Genomic DNA, 14,450 nt, shown 5'->3' with positions numbered 1-14,450 from the left:
TTGTAAATTGATCGTCTTGATTTGTAAGACGGATCAACCTTTGTACTTCAAACAAATACTAGTGGAACTTTGCAACTTGGCGAGGCCCCGTGGTTTTTTCCCTCTTTTGGGTTTTCCACGTAAAAACATTGGTGTTCACTTCTCTTTTCTGTTTGTATGCTGAATACTCGTACAACGCTAGAATGTAAATTTACAAACTCTACCACCGCGTATATTCTGGCACGCAACAAAAATGATTATCACTTAACCGTAAAAATAATAGTAAAAATTTTTCATTTAATATTTAAAATATATTTTACTTATATTTAAATATTTTAACTGATTGTTAAATATTTAGACTAATAATTATTATTTAAAATAATAGTTAAAATATTAGCTAAAATAATTATTATTTTACATTTAAAATAATTATTAATTAAATATCTAAAATATATTTTACTATATTTAAGATATATTTTAACTAATTATTAAATATTTAAATATTAATTATTATTTAAAATTATAATTAAACTAATTAAATATTAAATATCAACTCTCTCTCTCTCTCCATCACTCTCAACTCTCTCTCACCCTCTCGATCAGGTGTCCTTTCACCCCTTGCTCTTCTCTCTAAATTGAATACACCAAAGTACATGAGACATTCAGACATGAAAAACTATTTGGCACATTCTTAATGAGCCAAATTATTTGATGAATTTACTTCTATTTAAATTTTAATTATTCAATGCTCCTTATGCTTATTTTGTTAATTAAACCGCTCTTTCTTAAAATAACTCCTATATATAAATTCAAACTTATTAGCTAGGTAAGCATATAAAAATTGACACATCGTCAAAAAATTATCTTGATCAGGCACGAATCTCGATGCAGAATCAAGTTGGAAATTTCAAAAATTAATTCAGAGACCATCTGAACTCTGATTCCAGCGAGCTTATAGTCAAACTGAGCGCCTCGAAAATACAAACCCAACGACACCAAATTCGACCCAATCCGAGCCCAAATGGGTCCGAATCATGGACTCGAAGCGCTGTTAGAAGGTTCAAACCGCAATTTGAGTTACCAAACGGTCTCCGATTTTAACGAGGTTATACTCGAATCGAGCAGCTCGACGAGACGAATCCAACGAGCCCAAGATCGCCAAATTCCGATATCATTAACATCTTCAAATGTCTAAAGAACGTTGCATGATCAAGGGATTCAACATCGGCCGTCCATCTAACCACTCCCGACTTGCCCTTGATCCTCCACCTATTTACGGGCCATGCCATTCCCAAAATCTATAAATAGAACTCCCTCTCCTCTTGAGAGGGGATCCCAAGCCTAAGGAAAAATTAAAGAGAGAGATCGGAGATCGCTCTTGCTTCCTTGCCTCCTCGACCACCGCCGTTGCTCCGCCGGACCACCACTTGAGGCCCTCACTTCCGCCGGACCACCGCCTGACGCCGTTGCTCCACTAGACCACCACTTGAGGCCCTCACCTCCGCCGGACCACTGCCTGATGGCGTTGCTCCTCCGAACCACCACTTCAGGCCCTCACCTTCGTCGAACCACCGCCTGACGCCGTTGCTCCGCCGGACCACCACTTGAGGCTCTCACCTCCGCCGGACCACCGCCTGATGGTGTTGCTCCTCCGGACCACCACTTGAGGCCCTCACCTCCGCCGGACCACCACTTGACGGCCCTCACCTCTGCCGGACCACCATCTGAGGCTCGGACTTCTTCTGGACCACCACTTAAGGTCCTGTGCTCCTCTAGGTCACTACATGAGGTCTGGACTTCCGTCGGACTATCACTTGAGGTCCTGAGCTCCATTAGGCCATCACCTGACACCTAGACTTCTACCGAAGTACCGCCCTCCTACTACGGTCTTTCAGACCCCAGTCTCTTGCCAACTATGGTCCTTCAGACCTTCATTGCCTACTACGGTCGTTCTGACCTCCATCAATAAACAACGGTCTTTCAGACCCTGGTCTCCTGTCGACTACGATCCTTCAGACCTTCGTCGCCTACTACGGTCGTTCTGACCTCCATCAATAGACAACGGTCTTTTAGACCCTGGTCTCCTGCCGACTATGGTCCTCCAAACCTCCGTCGTCTACTACGGTCATTCCGACCTCTGTCAACAGATAATAGTCTTTCAGACCCCGGTCTCCTGCCAACAACGATCTATCAGACCCTGGTCTTCTGTCGACTACGGTCCTCCCGACCTCCGTCGCATACTAAGGTCACTCCAACCTCCATCACCAGACAACCGTCTTTCAGACTCCAGTCTCCTGCCGACTACGGTCCTCCCGACCTTCGTCGCCTACTATGGTTACTCAGACCTCCATCGCCAAATAATGGTCTTTTCTGACCTCTGTCTCCTGAGGACTATGGTCCTTCCGACTTCTATCGCCTCCAATGGTATTTTCGACTAAATAAGCATGTCTATGTTGATTATTGTAACTCCCACCATGTAATGCGCTCTATATGATGTAAATTTGTAACATCAAGCCAAGGTCTTCTCCCTAAGAAGGACCTCATTTGTAATCGACTGCAAATACTAGTGGATTCATTCAAAATGGGCTAGGCCCCGTGGTTTTTCCCCCTTTTCAGGGGTTTCCACGTAAAAACTCTGGTGTCTTTTATGAATGCTACACCCTCTCTCACTTATCTGATTGTGTGCTGAATCTTCGTACAATGCTAAGACGTTAAACTATATATTTCTCTACCGCCGCGAATACTCCAAGACGCGACAAAAATATATCATGCTTATTCATAACTCTAATAAAATTATCTAAATTATTTTCAAAATATTTGCTCTTCATCTAACTCCTACTTTAATAAATTAAAAAAAAAAAATCTCTAACTTTGATAGCCCTTTTAGTTTTGTTAGGGACACGAAATATCAACTGCCAATTATTTTTGCGTTTATAATATTATTTTAAAAAATAATATATGCCAATATTTCAAAAAAGAACAAATGTAAATAAGACAGACCACAACACTGGTAATGTATAAATAACATTGAGACCATCTCCAACCGAAAATGTCATTTTTCACTCCAAAATGCAGGGAAATAAAAAAATGCCGTGTTTCATCTCCAATCCAACGCCATTTTGCCGCTAAAACAGTCGTTTTCTTTCGCGCCTTGTTCTTCCCAACCTGTTCGGTAGAGAGAAAAAATGGCGCACATGAACAGTGTCACGCCAATATTGGCGTCGCACTGTTCATCCGCGATCAAATGGCGTAAAAAATGACGATCGGTTGGAGCAAAGCAAGAACGACAAACAAGTGTTTGCCGTTCGGTTGGAGGAAACCATTTAAATCAGTAAATCTAAATTGCTAAAAATACAGATCTTGTCTAGATTCACTCAGAACATACAGTAGCTGAGATTCAAGATGCATCGAACCTGGCCGCTTCTACGAAATTCAGCTTATCAAGACTGCATTAGCTTATAACCATCAACTGTTAATTGCCCAAAAACTATGTGTGAGAGATAAGGCAATTTGAATATATTAGAAAAGAGCTAGATTATAATTTGCAAATAAAAAAATTGAGGGATAACAATGTCTCATGGTATAACGAGGTTCATTCTACAAATTAATAATTCCAGAAGGACAAAGATGGAAAGCTTTTTTATTATCATTAATGCGCATTTCACTATAAATAATACCATTAGCCAAGATATGGAGGAAAGGAAAAGAAAGAGAGAAATTAGAAACCTTTAAGATACAAGGGGGCTATGGCGCCTCTGGACACGAAGGTTTGAGCGCGGTTGTGGGACGGTGGCGGAGCAACCGCAACGATAGTCGTTTACGGCGAAGTTGGAGGAGCAAGTGCATGCGTTCTACAACGATGAGTTTTCTATCATAGGAGAGAAAGTTGAGGAGAGGTTTGCGGCGATGATGGCAAGCGATGGAGTAGGAGCTGAAGGATGTTTTACATTTCAAATCAAAATTTCACTCAATAAATAATGAGGAGAAATCGAAAACATTATAATTAATCCCCAACATAACATCATTAGGATACCATCAACCATTTTCCCTCCAGATTCTGTGAGTATGTGCTGTAAAAACATAATTACTGTGCACATTGCGCTTTTACTGTGCAAACCGATAAAATCTGGACGCAAATTCGATTATGCACTTTTTTTTTAAAACATTTAAATCAATTAAGACAAATTCACACCCATCTCATATGCAAGACTCCAATCTAAAAACTCTTAATTGATAACTAAAGCTCCTAACCGACAAATCAAAGAGAGTTATATTACATTTGTACTTTTTTGTTGATCACTCATGTTAATTTTTCATCCAATCTTGCGAACGGTTACAATTTCAAGTTATTATCATGACATAATTTGTTAAAAAAAAAAAAATTCAAAATAAATTTCAGCATTTTAGATGCATCAAAGTTATTCATTTTATTCAATAGATAACATTTGAGTAATTACCATGCATGAATAGAACTGTTTACATTCATTTCCGTGAATTTTGACTTAGAGAATGTACATTGGGCCCCAAGCTTGATATGATAGTAAAAACAAAAGATATTATCTCATATTTAAGAATTCAATATTAAATTCAAGTAAATGTAGAAAATTAAAATTTTACCCTAATTCATTTCCAAATTTTTTGAAAATTTTCTCAGACAAAATTCAAATATTTTGATGATTAAAAATCGTTTTCATGCCAATTTTAGAGTGATTAAATTAGATTTTAACATATTAGATTGTTTGTGAACTAGAGATCAAAACTTGCAAGTAATAAACAGATTAATCAAAGACTCTAAAGAGCCTCATGACATGACATTGATGTTTCGTTTGGGACGATTTTTTCATTGCTTTTCAAAACAGATGTCTAAAAAATTGTTTTAAAAAATCAATAAGAAAGACCCAAACGGAAGCTGAACCTGTGCTGAGGTATTGAGTGAAACTAACTTAATCCTACGATCCTGTGAATACTTACAAAAATCATTAGAAGCATCCAAATATTTATATTTATTATCGTTAAAATCAAATTACTGAACCTTGAAAGCCACAATATCACGACCAACAAATGAAATCCAGAATTTGGTGAATCCAAACAAACATTACTACAATAGCAGCGCAACTATTGCGTGAGAAAATAGAACATATCTACAAAGATTAGCTGTAAGGTTATAGTATTAACAGGAGCAACACCACCTCAAATATAAATTGACTCAGCCTCAATGAGGAGGCTTAGCAGAAGGATTTGTGAGAAGCTCGAGAGATCGACGAAGAAAATCCACAGCCACTGGCACATCATCGAATGCAAGGGCACCAACAGCAAACCTTGCTGCCTTGTGAGCCTCTGCAATCTTCTCTACAGGAGGCTGATAATTACTGTCATATTTATAGCTAGCAGCAGGAGAAATAGAAGATCCAGCCTGATTTCCAGTGCTATTGGGATTACTGTATTGTGCTACAGATTGGTAGTTCGAAATGGATGGCGTTGCCGTTGATTCTTGGGAATAAGGAAGATCGGTACCATGGTAGTAAGAAGGCTGGTGAGTTGGCGCAGAAGGAAAAGAGCTTTCTTGAAAGCTTGGGTAAGATTGGAAGTTTGGGTAAGAGGAAGGGTTCGAAATTTCTGGAGAATAATTTTGTGCAAATGGTGGCTGCTCATAGGAATATGACTGATGATAATTCGGTGAATAAGGTTGAGGAAACTGTGGGTAGTCGCTGGTCGAATAATCTTTGCTAGAATAAGGAGATGGTGAACTACTAGCATGCGGATTGGCTCCAGAATAGTTAAAACTCTCCCTCCTTCCAATATCCTAAGGATGGAAAGTTCAAGAAACACGAAGGGAAAGAATTGTAATCACCTGCAGAAACGAATGAACGTGAAGAAGGAGCTGAAACAGTAAAAAGAAGGCGGACCCTGTGTGCAGGCTGAGATGGAACATTAGCTCTAGAGTAGTTATCCCTTTCCAGATCCTAAGGATGAAAAGTTCAAGAGCTTTCAGCTCAGCATTAGCAGTAGAAAAAAAAAAATTCTAAGAAAAAGGAAGAACAAGAAGCCTTTGCAGGAAGGAGAATCAACCTGTTCTATTTGGTCAGATGATAGTCCACTGGAAAAATTGGTTTGGTTGCTTTCATTTGAATCTAGAACCTGAAGGATGATTAAAATAAATGACATAACAGAAACACCCATAGTTCATTCATAGTATATGATAAATATTCGCAATATTCATTTATTATCACAAGAGATACTATTGCTTTGGGTAAAAGGACCTATCAAATTAAAACCAGGAAGGCATCAAAGGGGAATATGTCTGATAAATTGCTGCGGGATGGTGACTGGGGATTTGTAGAGGATCTAGAGGTTCATTCGCTCGTATGGTACAGTACTCTCAATACACTTCCCCATTTAAATAATTAAGCTTTAACTTGAAAATTTATGACCTTTATTATATTTTCAAAATTTGAATCCTTTTGATATTCATGCTGCATAGAATTCCTAAGATACATCAAATTTAACATCCTTATCTACATTCTTGTAAATTTTGAGTAACAAATTCTCCATTCTAAAGCTATCACAAATACAAGGCAATTGGCTTTTCATCATAAAATTGAAAATTAATTAGTTGCTAATCATCCAACTTTTCAATTACTTTATAAGAGATTTTATATTATCAACATTACATCGTCAACAAATAGCATAGCATCTCGATAACTTCATCTTCTATGAAATTCCTCGATCTAACTTTTCATTTAATTCTAAAGTGATCTTATAATCAAAACTATATTATCAAAAAAAAAAAAAAAAAAAAAAATAAAAAAAAAAAAAAAAAAAAATAAAAATAAACGCAGCTAGTGTTGAATATATTCTAAGCATCTCCATTAATTCAAACAGATAGCAACAAAATGTTGAAACTTTTGATCCTTGATGTAATCCCACCACTACAAACACGTTAACGTGTCACATTCTTTATAATAATACTATAATAGTCATTACAACATGCATTCTTTTTTTAAAAAAATGCTATTTGTTTTTAATTTAATCTCATCAAATCTATTATCATAGTAGATCACAATCCTTTTTAAAGATCACAAAAAAAAAAACATATGAAGATATTTCACCATGCTCTATATTTTTCCATGAATTACCTTGGCACAAAAATCACCTTCATAATAGAAAGTCAAATGACTCTATAATAATGATTATTTTTTGAGTCCACCTGTAATCTAAAAAAGCACTAAAATTTTTGAAAATCAACTTAGCATGCATTCATGTTGAGAGACAAGAGAGAATGATACATTGGTGTTGGTCCGTGGAATTGATGGCACAAAAAGATCTTCATCGCCACCAGGAGGTCCGGTTCTGGTTTTCTTCCTTCTTTTAAAGCTTTTCGTATGTCTGCAGCTTTCCAAACTGCATAATTCAGTTTTGTTCAATCTGCAAAATACAAATTAAAAAGAAGTATTGATCCAAAGTCAACTTAGTTGACCATAACCACTTTAATCCCACAGCTCAGAAGACAGCACTAAAAGGAAAACGTAATGACTGCAACATAGACTTACATCCGGTGCAAGTTCACCAAACCGAGTCAAAACGTCAAAGAAAATGCTTGCAGCATAGAAAGTTTTGGCAGTATTCCTGTTTCATACAGTTAAAACAGCACCTCTGAGAATCAACTAGAAAAAACTATCATTAAATACATACATGATATTTAGAACCAACGGGATAAGAACCAAGAGAAATGAAGCATACAGGTCTGCCCGTCCCGCGCGATCTTGCTTGTCTGGCCTTTGCAAAGACATTTGAAGCAAATCCCTCTACATATAAGTTGTCTTCAGGCTCTAGTTTAAGTGAGTTTTTATCCTGTCACTTGTAACAAATATAAAAACTGACGTACATAAAATATTACATTAGAAAGAAAAAATTACAATTCTTTGACTTCTTCAGCAAATAGAGATGTAAAAAATGCAAGTTATCTGCCAAATCAATTACTGCTAAGAAAAGAGAATGCATTGAAAAGAAAGAAAGGTTCATTATCATCCAATGATAGACTTCAACTAGCTCAACTTAAATTGGCATTCATGCAGCATCAGATAGCAAAGTTTCAACAAAAGGGCAAAAAGATAGAACAGATCATCACTGTCACTGATGGCGACAGCATTAGAATATCAAGCACAAAACCCAATAAGTAATAGCAGAACAATGTCATCAAAAAGATCAAAATAAGTTAGCCAGGTAGGTTCATTTGAACTAGAATGAATAGCTACTTGAGATTTTTCCATTTTACCAAGATTTTCTCAACCAAGGTAAACTTAAATGATTCTCCTTATGATGAATTCATAAACCAGGCTCCTACTAAGCCCCCAACTGGTATATTGGGTGCATCCAAGAGCTATGTAGCTCATCAACCATTTTTCTAACAGTTGAAAAAATTGATATTTTCTTCCATACACTACTGTTAAGAGCTACAGCACTAATCAGCTCTTCTTAGCTTAATTGTAGTTGAACCATTTTAAACAACCTCCAAATCTTTTAGAGTAATTTCATCCCAGCCTTACAGCTTTTTCCTTAGCCCCGCATCATACTTGCGCCAAACCATCTCAATCCTATTATGTGTTGTCCAAGCTCAATAGGTGCTATTCTAATCATTGAACAAATTATCTTTTCGTTGGCTTTACGACAGTCCTAGTTTTCTCACTCAATTGAAATTTGATTTTCTTTTTTAATTTTTGTGTTCCAATATGCAGGAAAATTAACTATGGTCGATAGCTCTTAGAGGATGCTTACTTGAGGTGCAAAGGTGAAGAAATCTTCTTCCTTGCCTTTTTTCCTACAATGCTTCTTGACGAGGACATCGACAGACGCTACCGACATGTTTATCGCCGGTGAAACCGCAGATCGATGGCCACGATTCAGCGCCTCTACTTTTGATGTCATGATGTATTTTTTTTTTAGTTTATTTTATTTTATTTGCAGTCTTTCCATTTTTACCCCTGTGGGGAGTTACTTTGTTATTGTAGCCCAAAGGGCAATTTCGTACTTTCTCTTTTTATGAGTTGAGACCTATATATAGTGGTCTCATATGTTGTATTGAGGTTAATGAATATTTTGAATGAAAATTTGTTTTGTCATCTTCTTCTTCTTCTTATGGTGCACTAGAGAGGAGAACGAGAGCCCAAGGTGAGGGCGAAAAGCAATACCCACCAGTCATTGGAAGAGTCCGTGACTCGTGGTCTATCCCCCTCATCCCAATCCCCTTCCTTCCCCCCAACCCGCCGGCCCTAGTCCCCTCTTGGCCGCCGGCCACCCCACCAGCACCACCCGTTAGGAGGTCTCCCAACCGTCGGCCACCTCCCCCATTCCCCTCGTGTTCCAATTTTGAAAATTCAATTTTTGAATTTCAAAAACTTTCCAATTTTGAAAATTCCAAATTATGAAAGTTTTTAAATCCGTTTCATGATGAAATTAAAATTCAAAAGGATTTCATCCTAATCCTTCCTAAACCTCATATGCTAATTTGGAAACTATTTACTTGCTCCCACGCCAAATCCCTCCCTCTAGAAGCCGCCGGCCACCATGGATGGATCCTCATTCATGTCACCATTTAATGCATTGATGACCCATGAATTTGAAATTAATTTCAAATGAATTTTTCCCCCCTATTTCTCCCAAAAACCTAAAATTAATTTCAGGTTTTAACATAACTTCTTCCCCTCTCTCTCATACCGCCGGCCCCCCTTAATGGGCTCCCATTATTTGCCATTAACTCCCCTTAACTCCTTTCAAATTTGAATTAATTTCAATTTGAATTATCCCTCTAAATCCACTTAAACCTGAAATTAATTTCAGGTTTTGGGATTAAACCTATTGCCATTGGATCCCTCTTGGAAACCGCCGGCTCCCCTCTTCCTCCTGCTCCCGCCGCCCCCATCTTGCTTCTCTTGAGAATTGAGAAGCCAAGGAAAGAAGAAGACGACGCCTCCCCTCTCCACTCCAATGTCGAATGACGGATCCCGAATTTGAGTGGGGACTCGTGTTTGACGCCAACAGAAATCTCGACATCCTACGATCTCCATACTTCGACGTAGGATTTGAAGACGACGCCACCATTGGAGACTATTTGGATCGAGTTGTCCCTGATATCTCGCACGTCTTCACCCGTCGACGTCCCGACTACAACTGGAGCATCGTCGGCCATCCACCACCTCTATCTCCACCGGTTACCTCTCCACCAACGAAGTTCTTCGACGCCATTTCTCTAGTGGTAATATCTTTCATCGTATGGGTCTTCTTTCTCCGCTAAAAACCTACTAATAATTGAGTGAGACGGCCCTTGAGGTGAACCTCTCCTTGTTAATCGTAGGATTTTGTTAATTGTACTTTGCATTTAAATCACCTTGGACGTTGAAAGAATTGTTTTGGTTAATCTCTATTGCATATCTTTGGGCCTGAGCAAGTTAAAATTTTCAATTTCTTAACTCACTTTCATGTGATAGCTTTAAATTTAAATGAGCAAAGCTTTAATATTTTTTTCTCTCTAATTTCTAAAAGTAACTCCTAGTGGTTTCACATCACTTCTTCTATCAACAAAATTTCAATCTTTTACTATCAAGTAAACAGAAGGCATAATTCCTTTCTTCTTTGGATGTAGGAGTGGAGATTCTTAGAATATCTCTAGATTCACGTAGACCTTTTTTGGGTTTTCTTTTATGGTTTTCTCACAATCCCAAATGCTTACAAAATGCCCTTATGCACAAAGAGTAAAAAGAAAATGTGTTGTCCATTTAACCAATAAATCATTCACAAGACTGTTAAAAAAGGGAAGCCATCGTATTCTTGGAAATTAAGAGCTCACATTAAAAAATGAATTATTTGACACAAAACAATTTTTTTTTTTTTATGCAAGCTTTCTCATTATTTACAATAATCCCCTCTCACTGACAACTTGGAATTCTACGCAAAATCATGTTCTTGGAATTTTCACAGGACAGAGTTCTTAATGTCTCATCATGCAAACAACAAACATTAATTGGGGTAATCACAAGTTCAGAACGCAGAAGTCCCACATCCAATTACATTTCAAATCAAATTTTCACTCAAAAAAGAATTAGAAGGAGAAATCGAAAACAACAAAAATAAAGAAAATGACTACACAAATAGCAATTTTATCGATAACAAACCTTCTCAAGCTGATTCATGAGGGAAATAAGAATGGTGCTAGTGGTCTTTGTCCGCTCCTTCTGAGGGATCTTTTTTTTTTTAACCTTCTGAGGGATCTTGATTCCTATATACATCGCATACAATCGACCTAGAATACAAACAAGAAATTACTCAAACACGAACTAGAAGTAAATTGATAATGAAAAAGACGATTATGTATTATCGATCTTTTCACAGTAGTAGACGATGAGAGGCTCATGCTTCTGGAGCTCATCGGCTCTCTGTAGAAACGGGAGGAGAAGCTTCGCTAGCTCAGCATCACTCGCCATGACCGCTCTTCGACACTTCCTTCTCTTCATAGAAAAATCAACGCAGGGTGTCAGAGAGGGGAGAAATTATTATGCGCCGAATCCGGTTATACAGTTGTGTTCAGATTCAGTAAAATTATTATAACTGGCGTGCTTATGTGAAAAGTTAGAATATTCATTTGACTTCTTATCCGATCCGTTAGTCTTTTTGGTCTTACTGTAGACGAAGAGAAATCCGCAACAAATAAGCAGTAATTAAGAAGAAAATACGCAACGTATAAGCAACAAATACTCAATAAATACGCAACAAATATGTAATAAAATACTCAATCAATAAGCATATTTTACGCAACGAATACGCAATAAATACTCAATCAATACGCAAGTCAAATAAATATCGCGGACTTTTAACTTTCCACGTAAGCATCCGAAAATAGCTCTATAACCGGATTCCACACAGAATAATTTCTCCAGAGAGGGAGAGAAAGAAAATACTGATGAACTCATTAATAAGAGATCAGTAAGACACACACCGGTGAAAGAAACTTGAAACAAGTTTAAACATTACTTAATTTATTTATTTTGATCCTACATGAAATGATTAATAAGAGATTGCAATCAAAGTAGACTATGATGGTGTTGCCAAGCCGGATCATTAACATTTACAAGTAAATAATAAAAAAACATGGTAAAATTGTTGATGCACAATCATGGGCGGATCCACCTTAAGGCCAGGGGTGCAATTAGGCAATTGCCCCAACCCATAAAAGTTTTAAAATAGTAAAATACTATGGTATTTAGGCAATTGCCCCAACATAATTAAACATATTGTATAGATATGTTATTGTTAGGGAATGATGAACCAAATACAACAATAAATTGTAAAAAGAATCCAAAAATATCCTTACAATCAAAATTTGTTCCAGGGGCGATACTCCTTAACCTCGCGACCTAACAGGGCAAGTCGAATCCCGCTAGGAGGTGCTGCCCCCTTGACCCCCGACATATATGTGAAGCGTACAACGATGAACAAATAGAGGTTGAGAGACAACACCCTTAAAATACATTTTTATTGTAAGGATATTTATGAAAAAAAAAATCTACACTTTTGATTAATAAGATATTGCAATCAAAGTAGACTATGATGGTGTTGCCAAGCCGAATCATTAACATTTACAAGTAAATAATAAAAAAAAAACATGGTAAAATTGTTGAAGCAATTATGGGTGGATCCACCTTAAGGCCACGGGTGCGATTGCAACCCCCCCCTCCCCCCCCCCCCCCCCCCCCCCCCCCCCCCCCCCCCCCCCCCCCCTCGAAATTAAGTAATAAAAAAATTATTATTATATCTCTTTAGGTATTTGTCCCCTCCATGTATTTTTTTGTGGTATTTAGACAATTTCCCCAACACAATTAAACATATTGTGTAATATGTTATTGTTAAGTAACGATGAACCAAATACAACGAGAAATTGTAAAAAGAATTCAAAAAGATCTCTACAATCAAATTTTATTCTAAGGGCGCTGTCCCTTAATCCCGCAACCTAACATGGCAAGTCGAACCCCGCCAGGAGGTGCTGTCACCTCGGACCCCCGACATATCTGCAAAGCGTACAATGATGAACAAATAGAGGTTGAGAAGCAACACCCTTATAAAACATTTTGATTGTAAGGATATTTTTGAAAAAAAAAATCTACACTTTTGCTTATTAGTTTGCACCCCCACTAAAAATTTAAGGTTAGATCCACCCCTGAATGCAATGTTAATATCAATTATATTTTCCTTAGTGATAAGCTTATGATATCACAATTCATGATTTGTGCATTAAATTCTATACTTGCATTCAATTCTACACCAGCAGGGATGGATCTAGCCTTTTTTTTAGGATGAGCAAACTCAATAGATAAAAAAATAACTACCAAAAAGTAAATATATTTTTCATTACATAAAATGTTGTTTCCACCGTAACAGTAACAATTATTACTATGAAGCAAAATTTTGAATAACTTTTTAAAATATTTTTAAATAAGCTTTAGAATCACAAATAATCAAAATTTGTTACAGTTTCAAAATAAATCTAGAGGCTTCGAGACCCATCATGAACAATTTTGAGTCATGAACCAAATAATTTTTTTTTTCAATTATTCAATCTAGCAAATTGAAGTCAAGACATCACCATGAACTTTGATATTCTTAGCCAGAGGGTATGAATACGAGTGAAATAACGGTATATTAGAAACTTTTTAATATGCAGATAAGGAAAAAAAAAAGCAAGAAATAAAGCAAGTGGAGTAGCATGGAGACGCTAAAACAGAAAGATTAATCCTTAGATAAAAGTTACCTTCATTTGACAAGGAAGACGAGATTTGCGAAGATGAAGGCTACGAAGACAACGGTTACGACTGCGAAGAAGAAGGCTGCAAAGACAAAGGCTTCGAAACACGGGCGCCTCCGATCCCTACTATTCCACTTGCTCTATTTATTGATTCCCTTTTTCCCTTATCTGTATATTGAAAATTTTCTAATTGACCGTTTGTTCACTTGTATTCATACCCTCTTGCCGACTCGCCGAGAGATCTACAGTTCATGTGCGATCAGTTTTTTTTTACACTCTATTATAGAATATATTTCAAGAAGGGAATGTTTGGTAGCACCCAAGATTTCATTTAAGTAAGATTTCGTAAATCCTCTAAGTCCGAATTTATGAAATATTGGATGTGTTAAATCCTACAAATTGTTTGGTAACATTTACGAAAAATCATGTGTGACTGTTTGACTATTCAATTAAAGATTTAAGGTGGTTAAGAGATTTTACAAACATTTTTTGGATAATTAAAGTACAACAATAAAAGTTCAAATAAAATACAACAAAATTTTGATAAAAAATGCAACAATAAAATAGGTTTAAGATTTATTTACTCATTTGAAACAAAATTATAATTAAGATAATCTAATATATTAATTAATTATAATAATTTTCATTAAAATATATTAATTTACATGAATTAATATCT

General features: G+C 36.7%; 1 pseudogene; it reads right to left on the bottom strand.

Annotated features, from left to right (window-relative positions):
- Window positions 1-5,002: 5,002 nt before the first annotated feature.
- Window positions 5,003-14,025, bottom strand: LOC110106385 (annotated as a pseudogene).
- Between the last annotated feature and the right edge of the window lie 425 nt (window positions 14,026-14,450).

The sequence above is a fragment of the Dendrobium catenatum genome, unplaced genomic scaffold (assembly GCF_001605985.2).
Source record: "Dendrobium catenatum unplaced genomic scaffold, ASM160598v2 fragScaff_scaffold_1263, whole genome shotgun sequence".
In the NCBI taxonomy this organism is placed as follows: domain Eukaryota; kingdom Viridiplantae; phylum Streptophyta; class Magnoliopsida; order Asparagales; family Orchidaceae; genus Dendrobium; species Dendrobium catenatum.
Note: the sequence above shows the minus strand (reverse complement) of the source record. Positions and strands in the feature narration are given on the sequence as shown.